Here is a 27568-nt window from a genome sequence, read left to right on the forward strand (position 1 = left end):
TTGAAGTATTTTTTTGTATTTCATTCATTACTTATCTAGTATAATGGCACTTAGTGTGCCTCACCTTAAAATAAGAGGCTTTTTGCAGCTGCTGACGACAGCTTACGGACATGACCACCCTGTTCACGCCTGATCTCGTCTGATCTCAGAAGCTAAGCAGAGTTGGGCCTAGTTAGTACTTGGATGGGGAGACTGCCTAGGAATACCAGGTGCTGTAAGATTTTGAGTTTTTCACTGCTTATCTAATACACTGGCCCTTAGTGTGGCAAAGTTTTGACCAGCTCTTTGCTTTCCCTTACTGCTTATTTAATTCAATTGCCTTTAAAGTGAGCTGTTCTTTAAACAGAGTTTGACTGTTTTAACTTCTTAACTAATGCTCTTATCTTTAATGTAAGCTCATTTTGAGTATTTTTGTATTTCATTCATTACTTATCTAGTATAATGGCACTTAGTGTGCCTCACCTTAAAATAGGGGGCTTTTGCAGGCAGCTTTAAATTACGACCATCCACCCTGTTCACGCCTGATCTCGTCACCTGATCTCAGAAGCTAAGCAGAGTTGTGCCTAATTAGTACTTGGATGGGAAATGCCTAGGAATACCAGGTGCTGTAAGTTTTGGAGAAGGTTTTTCACTACTTATCTAATACACTAAGCCCCTTAGTTTGGCCAAAGTTTGACCAGCTCTTTGCTTTCCCATACTGCTTATTTAATTCAATTGCCTTTAAAGTAGCTGTTCTTTAAACAGAGAGTTTGACTGTTTTTAACTACTTAACTAATGCTCTTATCTTTAATGTAGCTCATTTTTGAAGTATATTTATTTTTTTTTGTATTTCATTCATTACTTATTTAGTATAATGGCACTTACTGTGCCTCACCTTAAAATAAGGGGCTTTTTTTGTAGCTTTAAAAAACGGACATACCACCCTGTTCACGCCTGATCTCGTCTGATCTCAGAAGCTAAGCAGAGTTGGGCCTAGTTAGTACTTGGATGGGAGACTGCCTAGGAATACCAGGTGCTGTAAGTTTTTGAGGTTTTCACTACTTATCTAATACACTGGCCCTTAGTGTGGCCAAAGTTGACCAGCTCTTTGCTTTCCCTTACTGCTTATTTAATTCAATTGCCTTTAAAGTAGCTGTTCTTTAAACAGAGTTTGACTGTTTTTAACTACTTAACTAATGCTCTTATCTTTAATGTAGCTCATTTTGAAGTATTTTTTTGTATTTCATTCATTACTTATCTAGTATAATGGCACTTACTGTGCCTCACCTTAAAATAGGGGCTTTTTGCAGCAGCTTTCGCTTCACGGCCATCCCACCTGTTCACGCCTGATCTCGTCTGATCTCAGAAGCTAAGCAGAGTTTGGCCTAGTTAGTACTTGGATGGGAGGCTGCCTAGGAATACCAGGTGCTGTAAGTTTTTGAGTTTTTTCACTACTTATCTAATACACTGGCCCTTAGTGTGGCCAAAGTTTGACCAGCTCTTTGCTTTCCCTTACTGCTTATTTAATTCAATTGCCTTTAAAGTAGCTGTTCTTTAAACAGAGTTTGACTGTTTTTAACTACTTAACTAATGCTTTTATCTTTAATGTAGCTCATTTTGAAGTATTTTTGTATTTCATTCATTACTCATCTAGTATAATGGCACTTAGTGTGCCTCACCTTAAAATAGGGGCTTTTTGCAGCAGCTTTAGCTTCACGGCCATACCAATCTGTTCACACCTGATCTCGTTTGATGGGCGTGTTCTGGGAGAGTTTGGAATCCTGAGCTGCAATTTTGTTTGGTGATCATTTTTGAAAATAGTTGTTTTGGTTTTTTTGGCAAAGTTCTGAGTTTTTTTTATCTTTGCAGTTGTCTCTTTCTCCCCCTGCAGCGGCTGCTGCTTGCGGGAGGAGTTTTATTTTGTTTGGTTTTTCTTTCTTCACCATTGAGGTTGTGGTCGGCCATTGAATGGAGCACATGGAAGGAGATAATGGAGTGCCACAAACAGAGGTGATTTCCGAAAAGGACAGAGGCAAGTGTGACAGGATGGAGGAAAAGGTGTTTGAAAAGAGCTTAACTTTGAGTGTGGAAATTGTTGGAGATGAGAAAATCACAATGATGGAGCTACTTCGAGGAATTAATGAAGTTTGTGGGGCTGTGATTGGATGTCGGTTCAAAGAAGATAAAAAATATGAGATTACAATGAGCCACAGTAAGGGGAAAGAAAGGCTGATTGATGGATTCAAAATCAAAAACTGTCAAATTTTGGCTAGAGATCTGAGCAATGATGAACTTGTTGTTTCATTCATGAATCTTCCGGTGTATATCACTGATGAGGAAATTCTGGAGAAACTGGAAGGGTGGGGTGTCAAAGCAACATCTTCAGTCAAGAGGAGGAGATGGCCAGGAACAGACATTGCAGATGGGACTCGCTTCTGTAGAGTTAAGTTCACTGATACTGTTCAATCTTTGCCATACTCCACAAAGTTTGAAACATTGGAAGGTGCGGAACACTTTCGAGTGATTCATAACAGACAAGTGAAAGTGTGTCGTATTTGTATTCAGCCTGGACATGTATTGAGAGACTGCCCGGAATTTACTTGCTACAAGTGTGGTAAACAGGGGCACTACGCTAGAGAATGCAAAGAACTGAGTGATGTACATTATGGTGATATGTTGTGGGGTGCGAACTTGTCCAGTGGATTAAATGAGGATGGGAGTAGACTCATGCAAGAAGACACAATGGGGAACACCCTTGATGACTTTAATCCAGGACTGAAGGATCCCACAGCTCAAGCTGAGCGAGGCACCTCCTCTCTCCAGAGTGCTAGAGCAGGGCTCTCTCAGCGTCTAGTGGGCAGTAAAGAAAAGGACAGGAGTGTGGTTAAAACATTTATTGCAGATGAGTCACCACAGTCATCAGCCTCGTTTAAGACTGCTCTCAAGCGTGATGGAACTGTAAATTATGTTGTTGATGTTGATGAGGATGAGGATGACGAAGATAATGATGAAGATGATGACAATGATGAAGATGATGATGACTATGATCTGTATGAGGGGGGGGGGTATGTGAAAATCTGCAACTGTTTGTAAGGAAAAAAAGATTGCTGACTGACAAGGGAGAGAAAGGAGGCATAAAGAAAAAGAAATGAGGTTTATCTATTTATCTCAAAGTCACACCTACTGCTGCTATGATTAAAATTGCATCCCTAAATGCTAATGGTCTTGGTAACATGTGTAAACTTGAAATGGTTTTAAAAACTGTGAAGGCTGACATTTATTGTTTCCAAGAAACAAACTGGGATAGCAGTAAATTAAGAGAGGTGAGAAGGATGTGTGTGGGAGGGAAGTCGAAAACTTAATGCATTTTTACGTAGAATGTCAAGGTTTGAAACAATACCATGAATTATTAAGCAAATGTGTTAAAAAGAATTGGGAGAAGATTACTTTTGTGGATGAAGAGTGGAGTAAGATATTTTTGTTCGGTATGTTGAAAGCAAAGAATGTAAAAGGCAATGTGCAGATATTGAACATTTATGTTAAGTTTTGCAAGGTATGCAGTGCGTTTGAGGAGAAACAAGGCTTTCTTTGAGAAAAAAAAAGAAAATGTATGGTGTATTTTTTTTTAAGAATTTGATAAAACAACATATAAGGATGATAAAAACTGATATGTATGTTGATTTTTGCAAGAATTTTGTTGATGGAAGTATGTTTATTTCTGTTACAGATTTTCAATGAACTTGTGTTTAATTTTTGAAAAATTGTAAAAGAAAGCCTGCTGGAATATTTAATGCAGATATTTATTTTGTACTTATTAAAAAAAAAAAAAAAAAAAAAGTTCACGCCTGATCATTCATTACTTATTTAGTATAATGGCACTTCTAGTGTGCCTCACCTTAAAATAGGGGGCTTTTGCAGCAGCTTTTTGCTTCACGGACATACCACCCTGTTCACGCCTGATCTCGTCTGATCTCAGAAGCTAAGCAGAGTTGGGCCTAGTTAGTACTTGGATGGGAGACTGCCTAGGAATACCAGGTGCTGTAAGTTTTTGAGTTTTTTCACTACTTATCTAATACACTGGCCCTTAGTGTGGCCAAAGTTTGACCAGCTCTTTGCTTTCCCTTACTGCTTATTTAATTCAATTGCCTTTAAAGTAGCTGTTCTTTAAACAGAGTTTGACTGTTTTTAACTACTTAACTAATGCTCTTATCTTTAATGTAGCTCATTTTTGAAGTATTTTTTTGTATTTCATTCATTACTTATTTAGTATAATGGCATTCTAGTGTGCCTCACCTTAAAATAGGGGGCTTTTGCAGCAGCTTTCGCTTACGGCCATACCACCCTGTTCACGCCCTGATCTCGTCTGATCTCAGAAGCTAAGCAGAGTTGGGCCTAGTTAGTACTTGGATGGGAGACTGCCTAGGAATACCAGGTGCTGTAAGTTTTTGAAGATTTTTTTCACTACTTATCTAATACACTGGCCCTTAGTGTGGCCAAAGTTTGACCAGCTCTTTGCTTTCCCTTACTGCTTATTTAATTCAATTGCCTTTAAAGTAGCTGTTCTTTAAACAGAGTTTGACTGTTTTTAACTACTTAACTAATGCTCTTATCTTTAATGTAGCTCATTTTGAAGTATTTTTTGTATTTCATTCATTACTTATCTAGTATAATGGCACTTAGTGTGCCTCACCTTAAAATAGGGGGCTTTTGCAGCAGCTTTGAAGCTTACGACCATACCACCCTGTTCACGCCTGATCTCGTCTGATCTCAGAAGCTAAGCAGAGTTGGGCCTAGTTAGTACTTGGATGGGGAGACTGCCTAGGAATACCAGGTGCTGTAAGTTTTGAGTTTTTTCACTACTTATCTAATACACTGGCCCTTAGTGTGGCCAAAAGTTTGACTCCAGTTTCTTGCTTTCTCTTACTGCCTGTTTTAATCTAATTGCCTTTTCCAAGTAGCTGTTCTTTTCACAGAGTTTGACTGTTTTTAACTACTTAACTAATGCTCTATCTCTTTAATGTAGCTCATTTTGGAAGCATTTTTTGTATTTCATTCATTACTTATCTAGTATAATGGCACTGAGTGTACCCCCACCTTAAAATAGGAGCTTTTGGCAGCTTTTGTAACTTCTGACCATACCTGCTCACTCCTGTTCACGCCTGATCTCGCCTGATCTCAGAAGCTAAGCAGAGTTGGGGCCTAGTTAGTACTCTGGGATGAGCACAACACAAGACCTCTCCGGGTGCTGTAAGTTTTTGAGTTTTTTCCCTACTTATCTAATACACTGGCCTCTTAGTGTGGCCAAAGTTTGACCAACTCTTTGCTTTCCCTTACTGCTTATTTAATTCCAATTAATTGCTCTAAAGTAGTTTGTTCTCAAAACAGAGGATTTGACTGTTTTTAACTGCTTAACTAATGCTCTTATCTTTTAATGTAGCTCATTTTTTTTTTTTTTTGAAGCATTTTTTTGTATTTCATTCATTACTTATTTAGTATAATGGCACTTACTGTGTCTCTGCACCTTGTAATAAGGGCTTTTTGCAGTAGCTTTAAACTACGGTCATACCACTCCTGTTCACGCCTGATCTCGCCTGATCTCAGAAGCTGCTGAGAGCAATGCCTGAGCTAGTACTTCTGGATGGGGAGACTGCCTAGGAATACCAGGTGCTGTAAGTTCTTGAGTTTTTTTCTACTACTTTATCTAATTCACTGGCTGGAGTGTGCACATAAAGTTTGACCAGCTCTTTGCTTTCCCTTACTGCTATTTAATTCAATTGCCTTTAAAGTAGCTGTTCTTTAAACAGAGTTTGACTGTTTTTAACTACTTAACTAATGCTCTTATCTTTAATGTAGCTCATTTTGAAGCATTTTTTTGTATTTCATTCATTATTTATCTAGTATAATGGTACTTGAGTGTGCCTCACCTTAAAATAGGAGGCTTTTTGCAGCAGCTTAAGCTTATGGCCATACTACACTCCTGTTCATGCCTCTTTGATCTGCGCCTGATCTCCAGATGCTAAGCAGAGTTGGAGCCTAGTTAGTGCTTCTGGGATGGGAGACTGCCTAGGAATGCCAGGTGCTGTAAGTTTTTGAGTTTTTTTCACTGCTTATCTAATACGCTGGCCCTTAGTGTGGCCAAAGTTTGACCAGCTCTTTGCTTTCCTTTACTGCTTTATTTAATTCAATTGCCTTTTTTAAAGTAGCTGTTCTTTAAACAGAGTTTGGACAGCTATTTTAACTACTTAACTAATGCTCTTATCTTTAATGTAGCTCATTTTAAAGCATTTTTGTATTTCATTCATTACTTATCTAGTATAATGGCGAATTTAGTGTGTGCTCTCACCTTAAAAATAGGGGGCTTTTGCAGCAGCTTTGCCACACGGCCATACCACCTGTTCACGCCTGATCTCGCCTGATCTCAGTTAAGCAGAGTTGGGCCTAGTTAGTACTTGGATGGGAGACTGCCTAGGAATACCAGGTGCTGTAAGTTTTGAGTTTTTCACTACTTATCTAATACACTGGCCCTTAGTGTGGCCAAAGTTTGACCAGCTCTTTGCTTTCCCTTACTGCTTATTTAATTCAATTGCCTTTAAAGTAGCTGTTCTTTAAACAGAGTTTGACTGTTTTTAACTACTTAACTAATGCTCTTATCTTTAATGTAGCTCATTTTGAAGTATTTTTGTATTTCATTCATTACTTATCTAGTATAATGGCACTTAGTGTGCCTCACCTTAAAATAGGGGCTTTTTGCAGCAGCTTTAGCTTACGGCCATACCACCCTGTTCACGCCTGATCTCGTCTGATCTCAGAAGCTAAGCAGAGTTGGGCCTAGTTAGTACTTGGATGGGAGACTGCCTAGGAATACCAGGTGCTGTAAGTTTTGAGTTTTTCACTACTTATCTAATACACTGGCCCTTAGTGTGGCCAAAGTTTGACCAGCTCTTTGCTTTCCCTTACTGCTTATTTAATTCAATTGCCTTTAAAGTAGCTGTTCTTTAAACAGAGTTTGACTGTTTTTAACTACTTAACTAATGCTCTTATCTTTAATGTAGCTCATTTTGAAGTATTTTTTTGTATTTCATTCATTACTTGTCTAGTATAATGGCACTTAGTGTGCCTCACCTTAAAATAGGGGGCTTTTTGCAGCAGCTTTAGCTTCTGGCCATACCACCCTGTTCACGCCTGATCTCAGAAGCTAAGCAGAGTTGGGCCTGGTTAGTACTTGGAAGGGAGACTGCCTAGCAATGCCAGGTGCTGTAAGTTTTGAGTTTTTCACTACTTATCTAATACACTGGCTCTTAGTGTGGCCAAAGTTTGACCAGCTCTTTGCTTTCCCTTACTGCTTATTTAATTCAATTGCCTTTAAAGTAGCTGTACATTAAACAGAGTTTGACTGTTTTTAACTACTTAACTAATGCTCTTATCTTTAATGTAGCTCATTTTAAAGTATTTTTTTGTATTTCATTCATTACTTATCTAGTATAATGGCACTTAGTGTGCCTCACCTTAAAATAGGGGCTTTTTGCAGCAGCTTTAGCTTACGGCCATACCACCCTGTTCACGCCTGATCTCGTCTGATCTCAGAAGCTAAGCAGAGTTGGCCTTGGTTATTACTTGGATGGGAGGCTGCCTAGGCATACCAGGTGCTGTAAGTTTTGAGTTTTTTCACTACTTATCTAATACACTGGCCCTTAGTGTGGCCAAAGTTTGACCAGCTCTTTGCTTTCCCTTACTGCTTATTTAATTCAATTGCCTTTAAAGTAGCTGTTCTTTAAACAGAGTTTGACTGTTTTTAACTACTTAACTAATGCTCTTATCTTTAATGTAGCTCATTTTGAAGTATTTTTTGTATTTCATTCATTACTTATCTAGTATAATGGCACTTAGTGTGCCTCACCTTAAAATAGGGGCTTTTGCAGCAGCTTTCGCTTCACGGCCATACCACCCTGTTCACGCCTGATCTCGTCTGATCTCAGAAGCTAAGCAGAGTTGGGCCTAGTTAGTACTTGGATGGGAGACTGCCTAGGAATACCAGGTGCTGTAAGTTTTTGAGTTTTTCACTACTTATCTAATACACTGGCCCTTAGTGTGGCCAAAGTTTGACCAGCTCTTTGCTTTCCCTTACTGCTTATTTAATTCAATTGCCTTTAAAGTAGCTGTTCTTTAAACAGAGTTTGACTGTTTTTAACTACTTAACTAATGCTCTTATCTTTAATGTAGCTCATTTTGAAGTATTTTTTTGTATTTCATTCATTACTTATCTAGTATAATGGCACTTAGTGTGCCTCACCTTAAAATAGGGGCTTTTTGCAGCAGCTTTAAGCTACGGCCATACCACCCTGTTCACGCCTGATCTCGTCTGATCTCAGAAGCTAAGCAGAGTTGGGCCTAGTTAGTACTTGGATGGGAGACTGCCTAGGAATACCAGGTGCTGTAAGTTTTGAGTTTTTCACTACTTATCTAATACACTGGCCCTTAGTGTGGCCAAAGTTTGACCAGCTCTTTGCTTTCCCTTACTGCTTATTTAATTCAATTGCCTTTAAAGTAGCTGTTCTTTAAACAGAGTTTGACTGTTTTTAACTACTTAACTAATGCTCTTATCTTTAATGTAGCTCATTTTGAAGTATATTTTTGTATTTCATTCATTACTTATCTAGTATAATGGCACTTAGTGTGCCTCACCTTAAAATAGGGGCTTTTTGCAGCAGCTTTAGCACGCCATACCACCCTGTTCACGCCTGATCTCGTCTGATCTCAGAAGCTAAGCAGAGTTGGGCCTAGTTAGTACTTGGATGGGAGACTGCCTAGGAATACCAGGTGCTGTAAGTTTTTGAGTTTTTTCACTACTTATCTAATACACTGGCCCTTAGTGTGGCCAAAGTTTGACCAGCTCTTTGCTTTCCCTTACTGCTTATTTAATTCAATTGCCTTTAAAGTAGCTGTTCTTTAAACAGAGTTTGACTGTTTTTAACTACTTAACTAATGCTCTTATCTTTAATGTAGCTCATTTTGAAGTATTTTTTGTATTTCATTCATTACTTATCTAGTATAATGGCACTTAGTGTGCCTCACCTTAAAATAGGGGGCTTTTTGCAGCAGCTTTTGCTTACGGCCATCCCACCCTGTTCACGCCTGATCTCGTCTGATCTCAGAAGCTAAGCAGAGTTGGGCCTAGTTAGTACTTGGATGGGAGACTGCCTAGGAATACCAGGTGCTGTAAGTTTTGAGTTTTTCACTACTTATCTAATACACTGGCCCTTAGTGTGGCCAAAGTTTGACCAGCTCTTTGCTTTCCCTTACTGCTTATTTAATTCAATTGCCTTTAAAGTAGCTGTTCTTTAAACAGAGTTTGACTGTTTTTAACTACTTAACTAATGCTCTTATCTTTAATGTAGCTCATTTTGAAGTATTTTTTTGTATTTCATTCATTACTTATCTAGTATAATGGCACTTAGTGTGCCTCACCTTAAAATAGGGGCTTTTTGCAGCAGCTTTACGACTTACGGCCATACCACCCTGTTCACGCCTGATCTCGTCTGATCTCAGAAGCTAAGCAGAGTTGGGCCTAGTTAGTACTTGGATGGGAGACTGCCTAGTAATACCAGGTGCTGTAAGTTTTTGAGTTTTTTCACTATTTTATCTAATACACTGGCCCTTAGTGTGGCCAAAGTTTGACCAGCTCTTTGCTTTCACTTACTGCTTATTTAATTCAATTGCCTTTAAAGTAGCTGTTCTTTAAACAGAGTTTGACTGTTTTTAACTACTTAACTAATGCTCTTATCTTTAATGTAGCTCATTTTGAAGTATTTTTTGTATTTCATTCATTACTTATCTAGTATAATGGCACTTAGTGTGCCTCACCTTAAAATAGGGGCTTTTGCAGCAGCTTTAAGCTACGGCCATACCACCCTGTTCACGCCTGATCTCGTCTGATCTCAGAAGCTAAGCAGAGTTGGGCCTAGTTAGTACTTGGATGGGAGACTGCCTAGGAATACCAGGTGCTGTAAGTTTTGAGTTTTTCACTACTTATCTAATACACTGGCCCTTAGTGTGGCCAAAGTTTGACCAGCTCTTTGCTTTCCCTTACTGCTTATTTAATTCAATTGCCTTTAAAGTAGCTGTTCTTTAAACAGAGTTTGACTGTTTTTAACTACTTAACTAATGCTCTTATCTTTAATGTAGCTCATTTTGAAGTATTTTTTTGTATTTCATTCATTACTTATCTAGTATAATGGCACTTAGTGTGCCTCACCTTAAAATAGGGGGCTTTTTGCAGCAGCTTTTAAAACTACGGCCATACCACCCTGTTCACGCCTGATCTCGTCTGATCTCAGAAGCTAAGCAGAGTTGGGCCTAGTTAGTACTTGGATGGGAGACTGCCTAGGAATACCAGGTGCTGTAAGTTTTGAGTTTTTCACTACTTATCTAATCACTGGCCCTTGAGTGTGGCCAGAAGTTTGACCAACTCTTTGCTTCCCTTACCAACATTTAATTCAGTGCTTCAAAGTAGCTGTTCTTTAAACAGAGTTTGACTGTTTTAACTACTTAACCTAATGCTCTTATCTTTAATGTAGCTCATTTTGAAGTATTTTTTTTGTATTTCATTCATTACTTATCTAGTATAATGGCATAGTGTGCCTCACCTTAAAATAGGGGGCTTTGCAGCAACTTTTAAAACTGCAGCCATACCACCCTGTTCACACACAGTGTCGTCTGATCTCTTCAGAAACTGTAAAGTTAGGCCTGAATTAGTACTTGGATAGGAGACTGCTAGGAATACCAGGTGCTGTAAGTTTTGAGTTTTTCACTACTTATCTAATACACTGACCTTAGTGTAGCCCAAAGTTTGACCAGCTCTTTACTTTCCCTTACTGTATTTAATTCAATTGCCTTTAAAGTAGCTGTTTTTAAACAGGATTTGACTGTTTTTAACTGCTTAACTAATGCTCTTATCTTTAATGTAGCTCATTTTGAAGTATTTTTGTATTTCATTCATTACTTATCTAGTATAATAGCACCAAGTGTGCCTCACCTTAAATAAGGGCTTTTTCGCAGCAGCTTTTGCTTACGACCATACCACCCTGTTCACGCTGATCTGAAATCTGATCTCAGAAGGCTAAGCAGAGTTGGGCCTAGTTAAGTACTTGGATAGGGAGACTGCCTAGGAATACCAGGTGCTGTAAGTTTTTGAGTTTTTCACTACTTATCTAATACACACACTGGCCCTTAGTGTGGCCCAAAGTTTGACCAGCTCTTTGCTTTTTCCCTTACTGCTTATTTAATTCAATTGCCTTTAAAGTAGCTGTTCTTTAAACAGAGTTTGACTGTTTTTAACTACTTAACTAATGCTCTTATCTTTAATGTAGCTCATTTTGAAGTATTTTTTTGTATTTCATTCATTACTTATCTAGTATAATGGCACTTAGTGTGCCTCACCTTAAAATAGGGGGCTTTTGCAGCAGCTTTAGCTTACAGCCATCCCACCCTGTTCACGCCCTGATCTCGTCTGATCTCAGAAGCTAAGCAGAGTTGGGCCTAATTAGTACTTGGATGGGAGACTGCCTAAGAATACCAGGTGCTGTAAGTTTTTGAGTTTTTCACTACTTATCTAATACACTGGCCCCTTAGTGGCCAAAGTTTGACCAGCTCTTTTGCTTTCCCTTACTGCTTATTTAATTCAATTTGCCTTTAAAGTAGCTGTTCTTTAAACAGAGTTTGACTGTTTTTAACTACTTAACTAATGCTCTTATCTTTAATGTAGCTCATTTTGAGTATTTTTTTGTATTTCATTCATTACTTATCTAGTATAATGGCACTTAGTGTACCTCACCTTAAAATAGGGGGCTTTTGCAGCAGCTTTCGCTTACGGCCATCCCACCTGTTCACGCCTGATCTCGTCTGATCTCAGAAGCTAAGCAGAGTTAGGCCTAGTTAGTACTTGGATGGGAGACTGCCTGGGAATACCAGGTGCTGTAGTTTTTGAGTTTTTCACTACTTATCTAATACACTGGCCCTTAGTGTGGCCAAAGTTTGACCAGCTCTTTGCTTTCCCTTACTGCTTATTTAATTCAATTGCCTTTAAAGTAGCTGTTTTTAAACAGAGTTTGACTGTTTTTAACTACTTAACTAATGCTCTTATCTTTAATGTAGCTCATTTTGAAGTATTTTTGTATTTCATTCATTACTTATCTAGTATAATGGCACTTAGTGTGCCTCACCTTAAAATAGGGCTTTTTGCAGCAGCTTTTGCTTACGGCCATCCCACCCTGTTCACGCCTGATCTCATCTGATCTCAGAAGCTAAGCAGAGTTGGGCCTAGTTAGTACTTGGATGGGAAACTGCCTAGGAATACCAGGTGCTGTAAGTTTTGAGTTTTTCACTACTTATCTAATACACTGGCCCTTAGTGTGGCCAAAGTTTGACCAGCTCTTTGCTTTCCCTTACTGTATTTAATTCAATTGCCTTTAAAGTAGCTGTTCTTTAAACAGAGTTTGACTGTTTTTAACTACTTAACTAATGCTCTTATCTTTAATGTAGCTCATTTTGAAGTATTTTTGTATTTCATTCATTACTTATCTAGTATAATGGCACTTAGTGTGCCTCACCTTAAAATAGGGGCTTTTTGCAGCAGCTTTTAGCTTCTGGCCATCCCACCCTGTTCCACGCCTGATCTCGTCCTGATCTCAGAAGCTAAGCAGAGTTGGGCCTAGTTAGTACTTGGATGGGAGACTGCCTAGGAATACCAGGTGCTGTAAGTTTTGAGTTTTTCACTACTTATCTAATACACTGGCCCTTAGTGTGGCCAAAGTTTGACCAGCTCTTTGCTTTCCCTTACTGCTTATTTAATTCAATTGCCTTTAAAGTAGCTGTTCTTTAAACAGAGTTTGACTGTTTTTAACTACTTAACTAATGCTCTTATCTTTAATGTAGCTCATTTTGAAGTATTTTTGTATTTCATTCATTACTTATCTAGTATAATGGCACTTAGTGTGCCTCACCTTAAAATAGGGGCTTTTTGCAGCAGCTTTTGCTTACAGCCATCCCACCCTGTTCACGCCTGATCTCGTCTGATCTCAGAAGCTAAGCAGAGTTGGGCCTAGTTAGTACTTGGATGGGAGACTGCCTAGGAATACCAGGTGCTGTAAGTTTTGAGTTTTTTCACTACTTATCTAATACACTGGCCCTTAGTGTGGCCAAAGTTTGACCAGCTCTTTGCTTTCCCTTACTGCTTATTTAATTCAATTGCCTTTAAAGTAGCTGTTCTTTAAACAGAGTTTGACTGTTTTTAACTACTTAACTAATGCTCTTATCTTTAATGGAGCTCATTTTGAAGTATTTTTGTATTTCATTCATTACTTATCTAGTATAATGGCACTTAGTGTGCCTCACCTTAAAATAGGGGGCTTTTGCAGCAGCTTTCGACTACGGCCATCCCACCCTGTTCACGCCTGATCTCGTCTGATCTCAGAAGCTAAGCAGGAGTTAGGCCTAGTTAGTACTTGGATGGGAGACTGCCTAGGAATACCAGGTGCTGTAAGTTTTTGAGTTTTTCACTACTTATCTAATACACACAGCCCATAGTGTGGCCAAAGTTTGACCAGCTCTTTGCTTTCCTTACTGCTTATTTAATTCAATTGCCTTTAAAGTAGCTGTTCTTTAAACAGAGTTTGACTGTTTTTAACTACTTAACTAATGCTCTTATCTTTAATGTAGCTCATTTTGAAGTATTTTTTTGTATTTCATTCATTACTTATCTAGTATATTGGCACTTAGTGTGCCTCACCTTAAAATAGGGGGCTTTTTGCAGCAGCTTTTGCTTACGGCCATCCCACCCTGTTCACGCCTGATCTCGTCTGATCTCAGAAGCTAAGCAGAGTTGGGCCTAGTTAGTACTTGGATGGGAGACTGCCTAGGAATACAGGTGCTGTAATTTTTTGAGTTTTTCACTACTTATCTAATACACTGGCCCTTAGTGTGGCCAAAGTTTGACCAGCTCTTTGCTTTCCCCTTACTGCTTATTTAATTAAATTGCCTTTAAAGTAGCTGTTTTTAAACAGAGTTTGACTGTTTTTAACTACTTAACTAATGCTCTTATCTTTAATGTAGCTCATTTTGAAGTATTTTTTTGTATTTCATTCATTACTTATCTAGTATAATGGCACTTAGTGTGCCTCACCTTAAAATAGGGTGCTTTTACAGCAGCTTTAAGCTTCTGGCCATCCCACCCTGTTCACGCCTGATCTCGTCTGATCTCAGAAGCTAAGCAGAGTTGGGGCCTAGTTAGTACTTGGATGGGAGACTGCCTAGGAATACCAGGTGCTGTAAGTTTTTGAGTTTTTTCACTACTTATCTAATACACTGGCCCTTAGTGTGGCCAAAGTTTGACCAGCTCTTTGCTTTCCCTTACTGCTTATTTAATTCAATTGCCTTTAAAGTAGCTGTTCTTTAAACAGAGTTTGACTGTTTTTAACTACTTAACTAATGCTCTTATCTTTAATGTAGCTCATTTTGAAGTATTTTTGTATTTCATTCATTACTTATCTAGTATAATGGCACTTAGTGTGCCTCACCTTAAAATAGGGGCTTTTGCAGCAGCTTTAAGCTTACAGCCATCCCACCCTGTTCACGCCTGATCTCGTCTGATCTCAGAAGCTAAGCAGAGTTGGGCCTAGTTAGTATTTGAATGGGAGACTGCCTAGGAATACCAGGTGCTGTAGGCTTTTGAGTTTTTCACTACTTATCTAATACACTGGCCCTTAGTGTGGCCAAAGTTTGACCAGCTCTTTGCTTTCCCTTACTGCTTATTTAATTCAATTGCCTTTAAGGTAGCTGTTCTTTAAACAGAGTTTGACTGTTTTAACTACTTAACAAATGCTCTTATCTTTAATGTAGCTCATTTTGAAGTATTTTTTTGTATTTCATTCATTACTTATCTAGTATAATGGCACTTAGTGTGCCTCACCTTAAAATAGGGCTTTTTGCAGCAACTTTTGCTTACGGCCATACCACCCTGTTCACGCCTGATCTCGTCTGATCTCAGGAGCTAAGCAGAGTTAGGCCTAGTTAGTACTTGGATGGGAGACTGCCTTGGAATATCAGGTGCTGTAGGTTTTGAGTTTTTCACTACTTATCTAATACACTGGCCCTTAGTGTGGCCAAAGTTTGACCAGCTCTTTGCTTTCCCTTACTGCTTATTTAATTCAATTGCCTTTAAAGTAGCTGTTCTTTAAACAGAGTTTGACTGTTTTTAACTACTTAACTAATGCTCTTATCTTTAATGTAGCTCATTTTGAAGTATTTTTTTGTATTTCATTCATTACTTATCTAGTATAATGGCACTTAGTGTACCTCACCTTAAAATAGGGGCTTTTGCAGCAGCTTTTGCTTACGGCCATACCACCCTGTTCACGCGCTGATCTCATCTGATCTCAGAAGCTAAGCAGAGTTGGGCCTATTTAGTACTTGGATGAGAGACTGCCTAGGAATACCAGGTGCTGTAAGTTTTGAGTTTTTCACTACTTACCTAATACACTGGCCCTTAGTGTGGCCAAAGTTTGACCAGCTCTTTACTTTCCCTTACTGCTTATTTAATTCAATTGCCTTTAAAGTAGCTGTTCTTTAAACATAGTTTGACTGTTTTTAACTACTTAACTAATGCTCTTATCTTTAATGGAGCTCATTTTGAAGTATTTTTTGTATTTCATTCATTACTTATCTAGTATAATGGCACTTTAGTGTGCCTCACCTTAAAATTGGGGGCTTTTGCAGCAGCTTTAAGCTTATGGCCATCCCACCCTGTTCACGCCTGATCTCGTCTGATCTCAGAAGCTAAGCAGAGTTGGGCCTAGTTAGTACTTGGATGGGAGACTGCCTAGGAATACCAGGTGCTGTAAGTTTTGAGTTTTTCACTACTTATCTAATACACTGGCCCTTAGTGTGGCCAAAGTTTGACCAGCTCTTTGCTTTCCCTTACTGCTTATTTAATTCAATTGCCTTTAAAGTAGCTGTTCTTTAAACAGAGTTTGACTGTTTTTAACTACTTAACTAATGCTCTTATCTTTAATGTAGCTCATTTTGAAGTATTTTTTGTATTTCATTCATTACTTATCTAGTATAATGGCACTTAGTGTGCCTCACCTTAAAATAGGGGCTTTTTGCAGCAGCTTTAGCTTACGGCCATCCCACCCTGTTCACGCCTGATCTCGTCTGATCTCAGAAGCTAAGCAGAGTTGGGCCTAGTTAGTACTTGGATGGGAGACTGCCTAGGAATACCAGGTGCTGTAAGTTTTTGAGTTTTTCACTACTTATCTAATACACTGGCCCTTAGTGTGGCCAAAGTTTGACCAGCTCTTTGCTTTCCCTTACTGCTTATTTAATTCAATTGCCTTTAAAGTAGCTGTTCTTTAAACAGAGTTTGACTGTTTTTAACTACCTAACTAATGCTCTTATCTTTAATGTAGCTCATTTTGAAGTATTTTTTTGTATTTCATTCATTACTTATCTAGTATAATGGCACTTAGTGTGCCTCACCTTAAAATAGGGGCTTTTGCAGCAGCTTTAGCAGCTTCACGGCCATCCCACCCTGTTCACGCCTGATCTCGTCTGATCTCAGAAGCTAAGCAGAGTTGGGCCTAGTTAGTACTTGGATGGGAGACTGCCTAGGAATACCAGGTGCTGTAAGTTTTGAGTTTTTCACTTCTTATCTAATACACTGGCCCTTAGTGTGGCCAAAGTTTGACCAGCTCTTTGCTTTCCCTTACTGCTTATTTAATTCAATTGCCTTTAAAGTAGCTGTTCTTTAAACAGAGTTTGACTGTTTTTAACTACTTAACTAATGCTCTTATCTTTAATGTAGCTCATTTTGAAGCATTTTTTTTGTATTTCATTCATTACTTATCTAGTATAATGGCACTTAGTGTGCCTCACCTTAAAATAGGGGGCTTTTGCAGCAGCTTTAAACACGGCCATCCCACCCTGTTCACGCTTGATCTCATCTGATCTCAGAAGCTAAGCAGAGTTGGGCCTAGTTAGTACTTGGATGGGAGACTGCCTAGGAATACCAGGTGCTGTAAGTTTTTGAGTTTTTTCACTACTTATCTAATACACTGGCCCTTAGTGTGGCCAAAGTTTGACCAGCTCTTTGCTTTCCCTTACTGCTTATTTAATTCAATTGCCTTTGTTGTGGATTCCCCGGATTAAAGAAGACTCCGAGCATTAGGTTTTGATAGCAAAAATTCAGACTTTTATTGATCAATACCAGCCGAGTCTGTCTAAGGTCCACACAGAACCACTCTATAGACAGCACTCCCGCTTACCACTATTCAGGGGTTTTTATATGGTCATCACACTACCACGTCACAGTAATAAATGGTTGCCTCCTGAATAACCCTTGTTAAATGAGGATCACAGGTGTATGACAACAGATGTAAAATGCCAAGAACAGATGGGTTCTAAATAGTGGGGTTCTTAGCTTATGTCTGACTGCAGTTATAATGGTAACTGAATTATATATGATTTACTTTATATTTCGATTAGCAAAAACGTCTTCATATTTCCCCCTTTGAGACGTTTACGTCTCATTTTACTCTTGAGTGACATTTCATGATTCAGTCTGTTCTGTTAACGCTATCTAGTAACCAAAAAATAGTCCCTATGTTACATTACAACAAGTCTAAGTCATGCCATTTCACTCAAGAAGGCGTTAGGGCCAAACCTCTTCCCTCTGTCTCTTTGGCTAGAAGGAAGTGAAAGACCATAACACCTTGATTTTACTTTAGTCAATGTACAGGGGTTGTATACTTGGTTTTATTATGTCTATGGTTATCCTAATTATGGAACACATCTATGTCAATAGAATAGATCAACCAAAGCATGAGTAAACATAAACAAATATGAATATGTAGGTAAGAGAAGGGTACCTTCTAAAGGTTAATCAGAAACATCATAAAACAGAAACATCATAAACCAAAATATAAAATATGCATAATAGTTTGTTGTCATTCCCTTATTCCTCATCAGAGCTATTGGAAGTTTCTTCTGCTATATGCAAGTTCACGGTTGTTTTGTAAAGTAGGTCTAGGTAATGCTCATTTTGATTGGAGTATATTTTTCCTCTAGGTCTCAATACTCCCATTTGTTTGACTGTGGACTTGATAATTAAGGATTTTAATAAATGGAACACACAACAAAGTAGTACCCCTCCCATAGTACTTGCCATTGCGAGTTGTAGTCCTATTTTTGCTAACCGTTCTCCCCATGATCCTAAATTCAAATTAAACCAGTCCCACATTTTCTCATCTTTTCCAGCATTCTTTTTCATTTCTATCTGTAGTTCTTTGAGCTTGGTCATGGCTTTTGTAAATGTCCCTTCTGGTGAGGTGTTGTTAGGTATGTAAGTACAACATTGATTACCAAATAATACACATACTCCCCCTTTGTCAGCTAACATCCAGTTAAGAGCTAGTCTATTTTGCCATGTCATTTTACTTGTTGCATCTAACTGTTCCCCTAAAGAGATTAATGCCTCGTTTGTGTAATTAATGAACCTTTGTTGATTGTAATATATATAATTTATCCATTCTGTATTTTTGTTCTGTGTAATCCAGATGAATATGCATTCAAGACCTGATTTAACTTCATTCCTAGCTTTAAATTGCTCGGGTAAACCTCTTGGTTGGCCTACAGCATCTATATATACTCTAGGATCTGGTTTATAACTTCTCTTAGCTCTGGAGTTAGCTGCGTTATTTTTCCCGGAAAAGGATTCAGGATTCCATTCTGTAATATGGATTTCTTGTATCAACCGTACTCTAGTACATTTTCCTGTCCATCCTAGGGGTAATGAAGGTAAAAGTTTCCTATTTCCATAAATCCAGAAAAAGTCTGCTAGTGCTGCAGTTTGATCCTTGTATCTGTCTGCTTCGGGAAATGATATAGTTTGATTTTCACATGTTTTAGCTGGATATATTTTCCTTCCTCTCCTGATTCCTGATGCCCGGAAGGGTGGAAGTTCCATAGGATCATCAGCCTCTCGATAGATTTTGGCATCAAGGTTCCATGTGACGCTGCACCTCCCTTTGAATTGTCCCACACTTATACTTCCTGTTGGTTTGGCAAAGCACTCATGTTCTTTACTATAGTCTATGGTGTACCAGGTTGGAATTTCTATTTGGTCCTTTTGAATTCTCATGTTCTCTGTTAGATCCAGACTTCTACATTTGGCTCTCAGTCTTGGTATGTGTTTGAAAAGAAGTTTGTGGTTGGCATTACTTAGGGAGCTTAAACATTCAGTAGCGGCAGAAGGGTGGAAGTCTCTTCCCAAATGGCAATAATCTCTTTTGAATTTTGCACAATGTTCGTAAGTGTATGGATTGGGAACGGCTATTAATTGGCTTCCAGGTGTTTTGGTACATACTAGGCAGTCTTTCTTATTTAATTCTGCTGTTGTGAAGGTGGCCCATTCATACCACTGATTGCTTTGTGCAAGTTCCCACAGAACATCTAGCTTGGTGTCATCCTCGTACATATTGTCCTTGTCCTCGCTGTTCCTGCGTCGCTTTCCATGTTGTCCTGCTTCAACTGAGTCGCTGCTGGTTTTGGTGGAGGGCTGAAAAGTTGATGGTAGGGAAGTGAGGTTGTGTGGCAGAGAGTTGTTCTGTGCTTGACTTGTGGGGCTGGAGTTGTGATGTTGTCTGTGGCTTGAACTTGTGACAGACATGTGCTGATCAGGCATTTGGTCAACAATATTATCGCCATTGTCTTGCTGAGCTCTCTCTGTTGCATGTTCTTTATTATTCTGTATTGCGGCTGGTCTTTCTTTGGGAACTCTTGTGCAGTGATTCAGATGGTACCAAGTGCTGCTTCCCTCTCGCTTGAACAGCTGTTGGTGTTGCTGCTGTGACGTTATACGGCCCTTCCCTTCTTGGCTCGTTCCATTTCCTTCTGAATACTCTCAGATAGACCTGATCTCCTGGGGTGATGGGACAGCTGGTTTCCGTCTGCTCCGACAGCTCCTTTCTTTTTTCCTGCGCACAAATAGCTTTATGGATAGCTGTTAGTTCTTTCATGTGCGATTTTAACTCCATTTGTAGTTGTTCTAGTGGGGGTCCTTTGTATGGACCTCTGTTACATGGTGCAGGCATCATGCGTCCAGTAAGCATTTGGTGAGGTGTTAGATGTGTGTTTCGGTTAGTGTGCATGCGGTAACTCATCAGTGCAAGAGGCAAAGCATCAACCCAATTTAATTTAGTGCTTGCACATATTTTGTTAATTTTGGATTTGAGAAGACCATTTATTTTTCCAACTTGTCCCTGGGACTGAGGATGGTAAACACAGCCTAGTCTCTTAATTTTCCTTATGATTTTCCTTATGACTTCCCCCTTTGCACCATGGTCAAAACCATGTGCATCTAGGATGAGAATATTTAGAACTGATGTGGGTGCAATAATTTTTGTACCAAAGGAAATCAAACGTCCTAGGTATTCTACTTCTGGTAAGCAATATTGCAGTTTGGTTTTGGATACTTTGTGACCTCCTTGAGCTAATTTCGTCAGTACTTTGATGGAATCTCTATGACATTGATCTAGAGATGTTGAGCAGATGATCACATCATCCATGTACTGTAAACAGGTGCTCTCTAGCATAAGGTCTTCTAGGTCGGTCTTGAGAACCTGGTTAAATATGTGTGGTGACAATTTATATCCCATTGGGAGTCTCGCATAGGTGTATTGTTTACCTGCATACGTAAATGCAAACAGATACCTACTTTCCTCTGCTACAGGAATACTGAAAAAGGCAGAGCAAAGGTCAATTACTGTAAAGTACTTGGCTTGAGGGGATGTTTGTTAGCAATGTGTGAGGGTTGGGAACATCTGTTGGCCAATCTTCTGTTATAGCATTGATTGCTCTCAGATCATGTACAAGACGCCATTTGACTTTGTTTGCTTTGAGTATAGGATAGATGGGTGTGTTGCAGTAACTGTTTGTTTCTACTAACACTTTTGCTTTAACAAGTCCCTCGATTGTGTTTTTTATGCCTAATTCCGCCTCTTGACTCAATGGGTATTGTCTTTTCCGAGGAAGGCGTGCATTTGGTTTTAGCCTCACTTGTACTGGACTGGCTGACCTTACTAACCCTACGTCTGTCTCATGCTGGGACCATAGCTCAGCCGGCACCTGGTTTATTGCCCCCTGCAAAAGTTCAGCCGTAGTTCTTTCTGAGTCTGGTGTTGCCATTACTTGCTCGGATTGCTTTTGTCTGATAATCACCTCCTGTGGAATGCCTAATAATGAAAGTACCACATAGAATTTTTATGTAGTTTTGGTCAGTGGAATGAAAGATTAACGGATTTATTGTCGGTTCCCATTTACTTTGCGTGGCTTGTTTCATCATCTGTCCTAAATGCTTGGTTTCCCATTTTTTCCCTACATATAAAGGTATATGCGGTACTGAATCATTCATATCAAACCATTTGTTTATGAATTCGTTTTCGGTTATTTTTAAGGCTGCTCCTTGTTCACCTATTATTATGTATTGTGAGATCATTTCAATTTTTTGTTCTTTTGTTTCTTCTTGCCATTCTTCTTCTAGAATTTTGTTTCTTGTTGGGTCATATTTCATTATGCAATGAAATCCTGTCTTGGGTATTCGTAACTCGGGGGTCTGTGCTTCAATGAATTTACCCCATTCGTTAATGATCTGCTTTACATCCTCTTCTATCTGCCCTATCCAATATACGTTTGCTTCAGCTTCGGAAATCATCATTTGAGCTCCCTGCATATCTACATACACTCCGTCAGTGGAGCACCAAATTTGCAAGCCTAATTTACACAATGCATCCCTTCCTAATAGGTTAATAGGCGTTTGATCTGATATCAGAATAGGCATGGTTACACTTTTGTCTTTTGTTTGTAGGCAAATTGGAGCTGTCATAGGGATTAACTGTATTTGTCCCGAGAATCCTACTGTCTTTACAAATTTTCCAGACATGGGGAGGTGTGAGGCATAATTTGATTTTACACATGTATAGACTGCTCCTGTGTCTATCATCATTGGAACTGTTTTGCCTTCTACTTCTATTTGCAATATGGGTTCTTGGTTTGCATTGTTTGTTAAAACTGGTAGTAGACTCTCCCCTATAAGATTCTCTGGGCACCCCTAATAATTTGGATTTGGATTTCTCCATGGGCCTGCAAAATTTTGATAGCGTGTCTGGTTCCCTGCACACCTTCTAAACTCGGGTCTGCTGTCCATGGATTGGGACAATCTCTTCTTATATGTCCTGGCTGTCCACATCTCCAGCACAGTCCTGGAGGAAGATTAACAGCTCTGTTTCCTCCTTTTGGAGGTTGCAGTTATTTTTCTTTTCCACTCAGGGGTCCTGGCTGGGCATAGACATTAACAATGGGTGTAGGTGTCGGGGTTGTATTTGGAGGGGTCAATGTGGGCACAGCTGGGTGTGAACCGTTAATGGGAGCCATTAAACTCATTTGGTTGGACTCCTCAGTTTTCACCACTGCTTGAGTCTTTTTCTTGTTTCTAGCTGTTAGTTCCTCAAGTTGCAACTGGGTCAGTTTTCGTTGAATCTCTTTCTCTTGTTCTTTGAGCCTCAACTCATTTTTCCTATAGAGTTCAACCGCATGAGTCACATGATCACAAAACTCTTTGTGTGATTTGGAGGTCAAACCGACTACATCCTCCAGCTTGCTTTTCACAGTTAGTGGCATGGCCTCTATTACAGAGTTTCTAAACAACGTAGACATAAGAGGGTCACCTTCTGGATTCCCTTCAGTTTCTTGTCTCCATCTTTTCAATTGTCTCTGTACATAGGTGATGGGATTTTCAGTTTCCCCCAACTGGTCTCCCCTCAATGCTTTCGGGTCGACCCTAGTGGGGTACTCAGCTCGTAGTGCCTGCCACATGTCGGGACGGTGTGCATCAAACTCAATGCCGTCCATGTTATGAGTGTCCACTGCTCCTCGAGGCCCGCTGCCTGTAAGATTTCTTCCATCTTTATCCCTCCTATAGTTTTTGCTAGGAGTGCTTTGACATCCCCCACGGCCAAAAGTTTGCCTGCTGTCTCTTCCTCAAACACCCTAATCCATTTTCCAGCTCCCTCGTGCATGTCAGGTAACCGGGTGATCAGACACTCTACATCTTGTGTGGCCCATGGAATATATTGAGCTCTTGTACCCTTAATTAAAATTGGAAGCTGTTTGTTCTGTGCTCTTAATCGTCCTTTATGGAGTGTCCCCCTGTTCTCATCAGATTCAAACTCTCTTAACCTCATTTCTGTATCTTTGAATTTTTGTGTTATTTCTTCTTCTAGCCCGCATCCCTCATTGAGATCCTCATTTTCCCTTTCTGACTGAGATTTTTGTTCATATGGTATTTTCATTTTGTCTAAGGCTGTCTGTATTTCTCCATAACAGTCTAAATAATCGCTTTCTTGTGGCTTTTTAATTTGTTTGGTTTTGGGTCTTACATCCTGTCCTGTCGGCTTCTCTTGTTCTAAATCAATTTCCCCTTCCATCCCAAGCTCTTCTAACACTTGAACTTTTCCCTTGAGTAATGGAAATTGTCCTTCAGAGTTTCCATACGGAGGGGGATCTACTAACCTCTTTTCTTTTTCCTTTATTTCTTGGTTTGCCTCTTTCAGAATTTTTCTTGCCTGTTTTAGGGTTTTTAGTAAATCTTCGCCTTCTTTTTTAAATAATTTTAAAACTTCTTGCTCTTTTTGTCTTTTTTCTTCTCTCTTTTCCCGGTTCAGGAATATGCCTTTAGTTTTGTAATTTTTTACCAATGTTTCCATTTCCTCACACAATGTCACCTCAAATGTTCCCTCTTCAGGCCATTTAGTACTCAAATTTTTTGTTCTCTTTTGCCACTTTCTGCAGAGCTTATGTATCAGTTCCTTAAGCAGAGGATGCTTTGCTCCCAATGTTTCTGCCGGAGTTGTCATAACTTCGCTATAAGTCAACCTGTATAACCTGTAAGAATAGTTTTTCCCTTCAATAGTTCTTAAAGTGAGGACTCTTAAGTATTTTTACAAAAAACGTCTACTGTACCCGTAAACCAAACAACAATATTCACCACTTTTATCAGCAATATATCGTATGTATCCTCAATAAGTTTGCGACTTACTATACCAGATATGTTTTATCACTGTACTATATAGTCACCAGAATCTATTCAAGCGATATTTAACTTTAGTCAATCACTTTAATTATGCGGTATACATTTATACATTCATGAATACACACTCCCTTTATTTACAGGGCTCATACATTCATTCCAACTGTGTCCCTTTATCCTATAGGGCTCATTTATTTTAACACTTACCAGCTATGTCCCTTTATATACAGGGCTCATTCATTTAACCACTTATCATACGTCCCTTTATATATAGGGCTCATTTATATAATCCAAACAAGACAAAACTACGAAAGGTTCATACATTCATGCTTCAGTCACACCGTACACATTCAGTTGAGCTCACACAACTAGTACCTACTTTACATAGAACAATTTCTGAACACTAAAACACGAAACAAATATTTCATAAATACTCCTCCTCAATCCAGTGAAATTACCTAACAACCAAGTACTCTGCCTCACTTGTTACTCTTCTGCTACCCAAGCGAAGACAATCTTTTTCCCAACTTTCTACTTCACACGTGGTCCTTCAGACAGTCATTCAACTAACACTCATTCTAGCCCACACGTAGACCTCAATTCTTTTTCTTCCACTCCCTATCTCGATTTTTCAACATACCCCTTCCACAATCTATCTTTCAAATTAATAATAAACACATAAGACAAACAGAGCTAGCCCAAAATAACAAACCCCTGTGAAAATTTTCCACCTCAATTAATGTCTGGTATTGGCATGATCCAGATTTAAACAGTTTTAACCTTCTTTTCCTTTCGTTATACCTTACTTTATTGTCACTTTATGTACTTACGGGTCCTTTATCCTTTTTGAAGTTTTCTATTGTCTTTTTTGTATTTCTTTCTGCGTTTTACTTGAGTTTGAAATGTAATTAATTTGTCCAATACCCACAAAAATTGGGAATTTTAATTGCCAAGGAGGAATTTACACTGAATTCAGGAATTTGACACCTCTCTTGGACTCACCCACAGCAGCGCTTTAATCCACCTGCAGGATTTTACCTTTTATCTACAAACTAACATATATTCTATCTGCATTCACTGTTCTCCTCAAGTCCAAACCAACAGAAAATACAGATTACTGCATGCTTTTAGTGTTTTTGAAATCAAAACCCAATTTTCTTTCAATTATAAGAATCTTTTCTTCCCTTGGTTCGATTATTTTTAGAAGAACATAAGGTGTCTCACCACGAGTAGGTTCTGGCGAACAATACAACCTAACTATGAAGCAAAAACTGCTTACCTTTGGCCAAGTTGTTGTGTTGTCCGTCCAAAACTCGCTCGCAGTTGTCCACCCTGTTGTCCTTTTCTATCCTGTTCGTGATGCCAATTGTTGTGGATTCCCCGGATTAAAGAAGACTCCGAGCATTAGGTTTTGATAGCAAAAATTCAGACTTTTATTGATCAATACCAGCCGAGTCTGTCTAAGGTCCACACAGAACCACTCTATAGACAGCACTCCCGCTTACCACTATTCAGGGGTTTTTATATGGTCATCACACTACCACGTCACAGTAATAAATGGTGGCCTCCTGAATAACCCTTGTTAAATGAGGATCACAGGTGTATGACAACAGATGTAAAATGCCAAGAACAGATGGGTTCTAAATAGTGGGTTTCTTAGCTTATGTCTGACTGCAGTTATAATGGTAACTGAATTATATATGATTTACTTTATATTTCGATTAGCAAAAACTTCTTCACCTTTAAAGTAGCTGTTCTTTAAACAGAGTTTGACTGTTTTTAACTACTTAACTAATGCTCTTATCTTTATAATGTAGCTCATTTTGAAGTATTTTTTGTATTTCATTCATTACTTATCTAGTATAATGGCACTTAGTGTGCCTCACCTTAAAATAGGGGGCCTTTTGCAGCAGCTTTCGCTTACGGCCATACCACCCTGTTCACGCCTGATCTGATCTCGTCTGATCTCAGAAGCTAAGCAGAGTTGGGCCTAGTTAGTACTTGGATGGGAGACTGCCTAGGAATACCAGGTGCTGTAAGTTTTTGAGTTTTTTCACTACTTATCTAATACACTGGGCCCTTAGTGTGGCCAAAGTTTGACCAGCTCTTTGCTTTCCCTTACTGCTTATTTAATTCAATTGCCTTTAAAGTAGCTGTTCTTTAAACAGAGTTTGACTGTTTTTAACTACTGAACTAATGCTCTTATCTTTAATGTAGCTCATTTTGAAGTATTTTTTTGTATTTCATTCATTACTTATCTAGTATAATGGCACTTAGTGTGCCTCACCTTAAAATAGGGGGCTTTTTGCAGCAGCTTTCGCTTACGGCCATACCACCCTGTTCACGCCTGATCTCGTCTGATCTCAGAAGCTAAGCAGAGTTGGGCCTAATTAGTGCTTGGATGGGAGACTGCCTAGGAATACCAGGTGCTGTAAAGTTTTGAGTTTTTCACTACTTATCTAATACACTGGCCCTTAGTGTGGCCAAAGTTTGACCAGCTCTTTGCTTTCCCTTACTGCTTATTTAATTCAATTGCCTTTAAAGTAGCTGTTCTTTAAACAGAGTTTGACTGTTTTTAACTACTTAACTAATGCTCTTATCTTTAATGTAGCTCATTTTGAAGTATTTTTTGTATTTCATTCATTACTTATCTAGTATAATGGCACTTAGTGTGCCTCACCTTAAAATAGGGGGCTTTTGCAGCATCTTTTGCTTACGGCCATCCCACCCTGTTCACGCCTGATCTCGTCTGATCTCAGAAGCTAAGCAGAGTTGGGCCTAGTTAGTTCTTGGATGGGAGACTGCCTAGGAATACCAGGTGCTGTAAGTTTTTGAGTTTTTCACTACTTATCTAATACACTGGCCCTTAGTGTGGCCAAAGTTTGACCAGCTCTTTGCTTTCCCTTACTGCTTATTTAATTCAATTGCCTTTAAAGTAGCTGTTCTTTAAACAGAGTTTGACTGTTTTTAACTACTTAACTAATGCTCTTATCTTTAATGTAGCTCATTTTGAAGTATTTTTTTGTATTTCATTCATTACTTATCTAGTATAATGGCACTTAGTGTGCCTCACCTTAAAATAGGGGCTTTTGCAGCAGCTTTCGCTTACTGCCATACCACCCTGTTAACGCCTGATCTCGTCTGATCTCAGAAGCTAAGCAGAGTTGGGTCTAGTTAGTACTTGGATGGGAGACTGCCTAGGAATACCAGGTGCTGTAAGTTTTGAGTTTTTCACTACTTATCTAATACACTGGCCCTTAGTGTGGCCAAAGTTTGACCAGCTCTTTGCTTTCCCTTACTGCTTATTTAATTCAATTGCCTTTAAAGTAGCTGTTCTTTAAACAGAGTTTGACTGTTTTTAACTACTTAACTAATGCTCTTATCTTTAATGTAGCTCATTTTGAAGTATTTTTTTGTATTTCATTCATTACTTATCTAGTATAATGGCACTTAGTG

At 39.0% G+C, this 27568-nt stretch overlaps 1 non-coding gene and 33 pseudogenes across 1 annotated transcript; all 34 read left to right on the forward strand.

Moving 5' to 3' along the window:
- The first annotated feature begins 100 nt into the window (after positions 1 to 100).
- LOC122339603 lies at positions 101 to 221 on the forward strand (annotated as a pseudogene).
- A 684-nt stretch (positions 222 to 905) lies between these two features.
- Positions 906 to 1024, forward strand: LOC122339580 (annotated as a pseudogene).
- A 274-nt stretch (positions 1025 to 1298) lies between these two features.
- LOC122339608 lies at positions 1299 to 1416 on the forward strand (annotated as a pseudogene).
- A 2491-nt stretch (positions 1417 to 3907) lies between these two features.
- Positions 3908 to 4026, forward strand: LOC122339579 (annotated as a pseudogene).
- A 277-nt stretch (positions 4027 to 4303) lies between these two features.
- On the forward strand, positions 4304 to 4423 carry LOC122339524 (annotated as a pseudogene).
- A 279-nt stretch (positions 4424 to 4702) lies between these two features.
- LOC122339570 lies at positions 4703 to 4822 on the forward strand (annotated as a pseudogene).
- A 1918-nt stretch (positions 4823 to 6740) lies between these two features.
- LOC122339618 lies at positions 6741 to 6859 on the forward strand. Its single transcript, XR_006250009.1, has one exon. It is a non-coding gene; the product is annotated as a 5S ribosomal RNA (ribosomal RNA).
- Positions 6860 to 7515: 656 nt separating this feature from the next.
- On the forward strand, positions 7516 to 7634 carry LOC122339587 (annotated as a pseudogene).
- A 273-nt stretch (positions 7635 to 7907) lies between these two features.
- LOC122339544 lies at positions 7908 to 8026 on the forward strand (annotated as a pseudogene).
- Positions 8027 to 8300: 274 nt separating this feature from the next.
- LOC122339531 lies at positions 8301 to 8419 on the forward strand (annotated as a pseudogene).
- Positions 8420 to 8688: 269 nt separating this feature from the next.
- Positions 8689 to 8808, forward strand: LOC122339595 (annotated as a pseudogene).
- A 275-nt stretch (positions 8809 to 9083) lies between these two features.
- LOC122339643 lies at positions 9084 to 9202 on the forward strand (annotated as a pseudogene).
- Positions 9203 to 9477: 275 nt separating this feature from the next.
- On the forward strand, positions 9478 to 9596 carry LOC122339523 (annotated as a pseudogene).
- A 274-nt stretch (positions 9597 to 9870) lies between these two features.
- LOC122339533 lies at positions 9871 to 9989 on the forward strand (annotated as a pseudogene).
- Positions 9990 to 10265: 276 nt separating this feature from the next.
- LOC122339527 lies at positions 10266 to 10384 on the forward strand (annotated as a pseudogene).
- A 1062-nt stretch (positions 10385 to 11446) lies between these two features.
- On the forward strand, positions 11447 to 11566 carry LOC122339564 (annotated as a pseudogene).
- Positions 11567 to 11840: 274 nt separating this feature from the next.
- On the forward strand, positions 11841 to 11958 carry LOC122339597 (annotated as a pseudogene).
- Positions 11959 to 12227: 269 nt separating this feature from the next.
- On the forward strand, positions 12228 to 12346 carry LOC122339522 (annotated as a pseudogene).
- Positions 12347 to 12616: 270 nt separating this feature from the next.
- Positions 12617 to 12737, forward strand: LOC122339593 (annotated as a pseudogene).
- A 271-nt stretch (positions 12738 to 13008) lies between these two features.
- Positions 13009 to 13127, forward strand: LOC122339651 (annotated as a pseudogene).
- A 272-nt stretch (positions 13128 to 13399) lies between these two features.
- LOC122339602 lies at positions 13400 to 13519 on the forward strand (annotated as a pseudogene).
- A 275-nt stretch (positions 13520 to 13794) lies between these two features.
- On the forward strand, positions 13795 to 13912 carry LOC122339563 (annotated as a pseudogene).
- Positions 13913 to 14187: 275 nt separating this feature from the next.
- On the forward strand, positions 14188 to 14307 carry LOC122339589 (annotated as a pseudogene).
- Positions 14308 to 14580: 273 nt separating this feature from the next.
- On the forward strand, positions 14581 to 14699 carry LOC122339554 (annotated as a pseudogene).
- Positions 14700 to 14971: 272 nt separating this feature from the next.
- LOC122339576 lies at positions 14972 to 15090 on the forward strand (annotated as a pseudogene).
- A 272-nt stretch (positions 15091 to 15362) lies between these two features.
- Positions 15363 to 15482, forward strand: LOC122339577 (annotated as a pseudogene).
- Positions 15483 to 15756: 274 nt separating this feature from the next.
- Positions 15757 to 15875, forward strand: LOC122339525 (annotated as a pseudogene).
- A 272-nt stretch (positions 15876 to 16147) lies between these two features.
- On the forward strand, positions 16148 to 16266 carry LOC122339644 (annotated as a pseudogene).
- A 277-nt stretch (positions 16267 to 16543) lies between these two features.
- LOC122339565 lies at positions 16544 to 16662 on the forward strand (annotated as a pseudogene).
- A 273-nt stretch (positions 16663 to 16935) lies between these two features.
- Positions 16936 to 17054, forward strand: LOC122339582 (annotated as a pseudogene).
- An 8976-nt stretch (positions 17055 to 26030) lies between these two features.
- Positions 26031 to 26154, forward strand: LOC122339552 (annotated as a pseudogene).
- A 277-nt stretch (positions 26155 to 26431) lies between these two features.
- LOC122339571 lies at positions 26432 to 26550 on the forward strand (annotated as a pseudogene).
- Positions 26551 to 26823: 273 nt separating this feature from the next.
- Positions 26824 to 26942, forward strand: LOC122339551 (annotated as a pseudogene).
- Positions 26943 to 27215: 273 nt separating this feature from the next.
- On the forward strand, positions 27216 to 27334 carry LOC122339529 (annotated as a pseudogene).
- The last annotated feature ends 234 nt before the right edge of the window (positions 27335 to 27568 follow it).

This window comes from Puntigrus tetrazona, unplaced genomic scaffold, assembly GCF_018831695.1.
Source record: "Puntigrus tetrazona isolate hp1 unplaced genomic scaffold, ASM1883169v1 S000000995, whole genome shotgun sequence".
In the NCBI taxonomy this organism is placed as follows: Eukaryota; Metazoa; Chordata; class Actinopteri; order Cypriniformes; family Cyprinidae; genus Puntigrus; species Puntigrus tetrazona.